Source organism: Amphiprion ocellaris, chromosome 8 (genome assembly GCF_022539595.1).
Source record: "Amphiprion ocellaris isolate individual 3 ecotype Okinawa chromosome 8, ASM2253959v1, whole genome shotgun sequence".
Lineage (NCBI taxonomy): Eukaryota > Metazoa > Chordata > Actinopteri > Pomacentridae > Amphiprion > Amphiprion ocellaris.
The window spans coordinates 29,346,142-29,351,986 of NC_072773.1; positions in this window are offsets into that span (position 1 = coordinate 29,346,142).

The window sequence follows — 5,845 nt, forward strand, 5'->3', positions numbered from 1 at the left end:
GGATTGTTCTAAAAGTTTAGTGAAAGCAGTCCCAAAGCTGCTCCCTCCCTCCTGTGTGGCTCACAGCAGGTCCTAGTGCCTACCCTTTCCATATGCTTCCGTGACCAAAAAAAAAAAACAAAAAATGCTGCTCGTAAATGCACACCTAACCATTGCCATTCATGTTTACCTTCCATTCATAGCTTCATTCATGTGTGTCTCTTTTGCATAAAACAGTGGGAGTCGGCTTTTGTCTGACTCGAGCGTCTGTGCGTGTGAGACTTGACGTCACCTGTAAGGTCAGGTTTTGCCCTTTGCTGCGAGAGCTTCTTAGAGTTGTTGTTCCAACACCTGAGTCATTGCTCGCTTAGCACAGATATCTTTGGAGATAGACTAAGTGGTGCAATGTGTCCCAATGCATGTGGTTAACCACCAACGTGATTATGAAGGCAATGCTTGGTTGAACAGCTCATCGACCATTTCGGAGATGTTGTGCATTGCTGCTTTTTTCTAAAAGTTGATATTGCAAATATGCACTTGATCCTGCAGTTCAAACAGTAGATGTGTATAGTCCAGTGAAAATCACAGACTCGCAACAATAGAACTTTGATGGTCTGTTGCAAACAGGAATTCATCTCTGCTACTTGTCAACGGCAAATGGAGAGAAGAAGAGGGGAAATAGAGCAACTACAGGAGTGAAGCCATGCAACTGTGATATCCCCTCACCCTGGTAGCTGTCAGCCACACCCTGCATTCAGCAAGGCCTCCAGGCTCTAGTATCACAACAGTTTCTTTCTGACACTTCTCCCCCTTTCTTGTTTATGCATCTTTATTTTCCCATCTCTTGGTCGAGCCTTCTCACCCTCTTTCTGGTTCTGTGTGTTTCTCTGTTTCACGGCTTCTCTCTGACCTGAACCGTATCATTGTCAGAGCCTCTGGCGCTGAGCAGACAGACATCCTACCCATCTCCTCCGACAGACAGAGAGAGGGAAAGAGAGAAAAAATGAAAGAAAGGAAGGATTGTGTGTCATTGTCATCCCTTTCTCTTCCTCTTGGGAAATCGGAATTCCTTTGGTTTTAGAAGAAAAAAAACGATGCTGTCTCGGTGTTAATGAGAAAATTTTATTAGCTGCAAATGGGCCTTGAAAGAAATAACACAGGTGAAAATTTGAGACGGGTCTCGCACTGCTCAAGAATTTTGACCTCCACTTTTGAGTTCAAACCCTAGTGGGCATTTCCCTTAAGGTGGCATGGCTCTTTTGAGGCTTTTTGTTTTCCAATGTGTGTGTGTGTGTGTGTGTGCACGCACAAACTAGCGTCACTGTCAAAACTGACTTGGCCCTTGTTATCAAGCCTCAGTCTGAAAGGGGAAACCCCAGACAACAGACTATGGCCCTGCACCCCACTCTGGGGTTGGTTAAGGGTGAGAAATCCTGAGGAGGGGTGAAGACTTCGGGTGGGAGGGTGGAGAATAGGTCAAGAGTGCCCACATTTCCTCATATTTCAGGCATTTTGAAGCTGGGACTGTGCATGTATGAGTTTAACCATGTTTTGGACACAAATACTGGTTACTTTAAAACATCGTTGTCCATCAAATTTCCTAAAATTTGAATTTGTCTAAACTGTGCTTTTTTTTACTCATTTATAACAAATGTTAATGAAATAGAAGTGTTCAATTCTGACAAATTTGCTGTTTGTGTTTATACATGTATCCTGAACCTCCCATGGACATAAAAAATGCATCATGCAGTGAAATATGATACTAATCGTTATAACAGTGTATGTGCATGTGAGCGTGGTATAATATCTGGGATGAGTCACAATCCAATTGTGCTGTGTGGTCTTCAATTTTCAGCTTTATACATTCCAGTTCCAAGCTTGTCCTGGCACTACCACACTGTGCATAATTACTGAGTTGCATTCTGCACAATGCAACATCATGTCTATTATTTGCATAACTCAGAACAATATATGATATTTATTTCTATATGTAGCTCATTGCACCGACATAAAATCTGCATCCAAATCTAAATTCCTCGACTGTTTTGATCGAAGCGTTTAACAAAGGGCTAATCCTTAGCCACGCTCGTTATGTTTCTCACTGATATGTGAGGGAAGTGGCTGGACAGGTTTCTCCCTGGCACAAAGACACTGTTCAGGGACACACTTTTCCTACAACAGATGCATGCTCGAGGTGAAGCACATGTCCCCATTCATCTCAATCATTCCAAGAATGATGTCATGCTTCTCTGAACTAGAGCGTCATATGTCTGCGTGGGTTAGTGATCGATGTGAGCAGAGAAGTAGAAGCTACATGTCATGTATGACTTATAAAGTCAGTTTAAAAACAGTAGAAGAAGGTTCTCACATATTAAATGATATCTAGCTATGCAAGTAGGTTTGATTTTATATGCCAGGGTTTTGAGATATCTGCCACTGAGATTTAGGATTAGGGTGTTTAGGTTGCTAAAAGGATTTAAAGTCTTTGATAAATTAATCAGCAGCATTTTCGGTAATCCACAGATTGTAACTACATTGCATTTTAAAAAATATTTGCTCCCCTCTGAATTTTTCCTCTTTTATTGCTTTTTAACACTGAGGAAATGCTCAGATTAATTTGGCTTTTTTGACAAGAAATACCAAAAAGTAAAAGACAAAAAGTAAAAACAAATTTTTTACAAAGCATTGTCAATAATTAAATATGGAAAATGTACATTAAGTGATTGCATAAGTTTCCATTCCTTTTAAAATAGCTCAACTAACTGAACACAGGTGCAGCCAATTGTTGCTGAAAGTCACACAATTAGTGAAATGGAGATCATCTGAGTGTGTCTCAGGTGACTATCTGGAAGGTTTCAGTCAGTGGTGAATCAGTACTCCTGGCTATAACTTCACCATGAAGACAAAAAAATCACTCCAAGTAGCTCAGTGAAAATGTTCCAAAGACCGTATGTTGAGGCATGAATTAAGAAAATGTTCAAGTCAGTGAGTATCCCTTAAAGGGCAGCTAAATTCATCATTGAGAACAGAAAGAATACAGCATGTGTGGAAATCTGCTAGAGCAGGTCATCCTAAAAACTGAGTGACTGCAAGAAAGAGACCAATGAAGGAGGCCTCTAAGATGTCTGTGACTCCTCTGAAGGTGTTAAACACTTCAGTAGCAGAAATGGCAGAAACTGCTGCCTGTTTTTCACCAGTCAAAGGTTTATGGGAAAGTGGCAAAGAAAGCCACTAGTGAAAAAAGCTCGTTTTGAATCTCAACTACTTCAACAGCATGCATGTAGGAGACCCTGAAGTCAAACGGAAGAAAGTTCTTTGGGCTGATGAGACTCAAATTAAGCTTTGTGTGGCCATCAGACTAGACATCATCCCCACCTTGAAGCATGATGAGGATGCTTCTCAGCAGCTGGCTGTGGAGGGCTCGTAAAGGTAAAACTATAAGGTAATCCTGGAGGATGACCTGACGTAGGCTACAAGGGAATTGAGACTTGAGAGAAGAGTTGTTTTCCACCAAGACAATGACCTGAAGCATACAGACAAAGCTACACAGAAATGGTTTAAAGACAACAAGTTTGATGCTCTGGAGCGGCCGAGTCAAAGTCCAGACCTCAATCCAATTGAGAGTCTGTGGCTGGACTCGAAAAGAGTGGTTTATTTATGATCCCTGTGCAGCTCGATAGACAGTTATGAATAGAAGAATGGGAGAAAATTGCAGTTTCCAGATTTGCAAGGCTGATTGAGACCTATCCACACAAACTCAATACTGTAATTGTGGCCAGAGACACGTCCACTAAATGCTCACTTGACTGATTTTTTTTTTTAAAGTGACATTACTTTGTCAAAGAAAATGTGTTTTCACTTTGACATGAAGGAATCTTTTTTTTTTTTTTAAATTCTTGTCAAAAAAGCCAAATGCTGAAAATGATTGCAATCAAATCGAAAAACTTCCAAAGGACATAAATACTTCTTGAAGGCACTGTAATGTCAGCTGAAAAAGTAGATGGATGGGTATTTTGTGTGACATCATGACTTTGACCCTCCCAGACAAATTCTGCTGATATTAATGAGCACTTTCTTTTTGTTTGGCCTTTAAGAAAATATTCATTTTATTTCAACATTATCCGCAAAATGACCAGGTACAAAAAAACCATCTGCAACAAATATGATCGGAGCAAAATGAATGAATTTATGTTCACCCATTACATAACAACTATTACAATACGCCATAATTCATCCTATCTGTGATGTAATGGACATTAGAAGATCATACATAAAACTTTCAAAATCAGAATTTCTTTTCTACATAAGCATTGCTCAGACTCATTAATGATCTTTCCTTTAATATTTCCCATTGCATTCATTCTTACCGTTCCTTAATAGCCTACCAAAGAATCAGCCACTGATTGACATTTTCTGTCCTAGTTATCCATATGTCAAGGGAAAGGAAGATGAATGGCTTAATTTCACCTGCACCTTTGTTGACTGTGTGTACCTATGCTTGTATGCGTGCGTGCGTGTCACCCTTCGAGGCAACTGAATGGCCGTTCCTCGGTGCATTGTTGAGTTACAGGGCCCGTCCTCCTACACCCTCATCATGGCCTTGTGCTGACGCATCCCAGAAGCCTCTTCACTCATTGACTCTTCTGTCCCCTTCCTCCCACGGCCTCGCTATGCAGAATCCCGCTATTGTCCCACCAAGGACGGACTACGCTGTACACAGTCTAGCAAACAGCCACTCATGCAGACTACGCAACATGCACAGTATGTACAGATGGATCCAGAGCGATGGCAAAAGCTCACCTGAACGTATAGAGAAAAAAAAGCAAAGTGAACATCCTTTGCTGAACAACATCAAGAAGGTTTTCACAAGCTGAATAGTTTTTCAGTTGTTCCCACAGTTTCCTCTAAAAGCCCTAATCTCCTCTCAGTGGAAACCGAGCACTTCATTAAACCCAAAGTCCCTGTGTGTGTTTATGTGTCCCTGTGTCTGTTGCTGTGGTTCTGTGTCCTGGGTAAGTAAGTGTATTAACCTTTAGCCTCTCTCACCATTGTTTTTGCAACATGCCCCACTGCTACTGAAACCCATTCCCAGCCATTTTGGCAAAATGTTAAATCTACCAACATCTTGTCTTAATTTCAAATCTGGGTCGGTGCCAAAGTCAAGGGATGAGAGCCTGTCTTCAGATCGTACGCTGTAGTGCCTCCCGCTGCAGAGACGACACTGTTATTGGCTTCCTGACTCTCACATGCAAGCAATTTTAAACTCTCAGATACTGTCAATGTTTTAATACATATATCTTTGCATCCTCTTAATTCCAGCTTCTTTTGCTGATTTCTTCTGTTTTCTAGGGACTAAAGATATATTCACCAGACATGGAAAACAGATCTGCCTCCTAAATATTCTTGATAAATGTTTTTAATTTGGACGTATACATGAAACAGGAAGTTTAACTCAATTCGAGCGGGAGAATCTAAGTCATTTTGTTAGCATTATTGTAATTCCGTGACTATACATCCATGGTCTCCATAGGCTTCTTTAGTGGCTGGTTGTTTCCCACACACAGAGGGCATTGTGTCCTGTAATGGAACCCCGGCCTCAGGGTCTGTTCCTTCACAGCTCGCAACTCATAGACATGTTGACTTAGATGTCTGCTTCAAAACGCAGTGCTGCGGTTGGACATCCTTCCCAAAGTGCATACAGGATATTTCCCATACAGTTTAACACAAACTATCAAAGACAGGAGTCAGTGACCGTTTTAATAATCTGGGAGCTGACTCAGAATGCATGGAGCTACATACAGTAGATCTCCCATGTGGAAGAAACGTGTAAAAAAAGACCAAAAAAAAAAAAAAAAAAAAGGAAAAT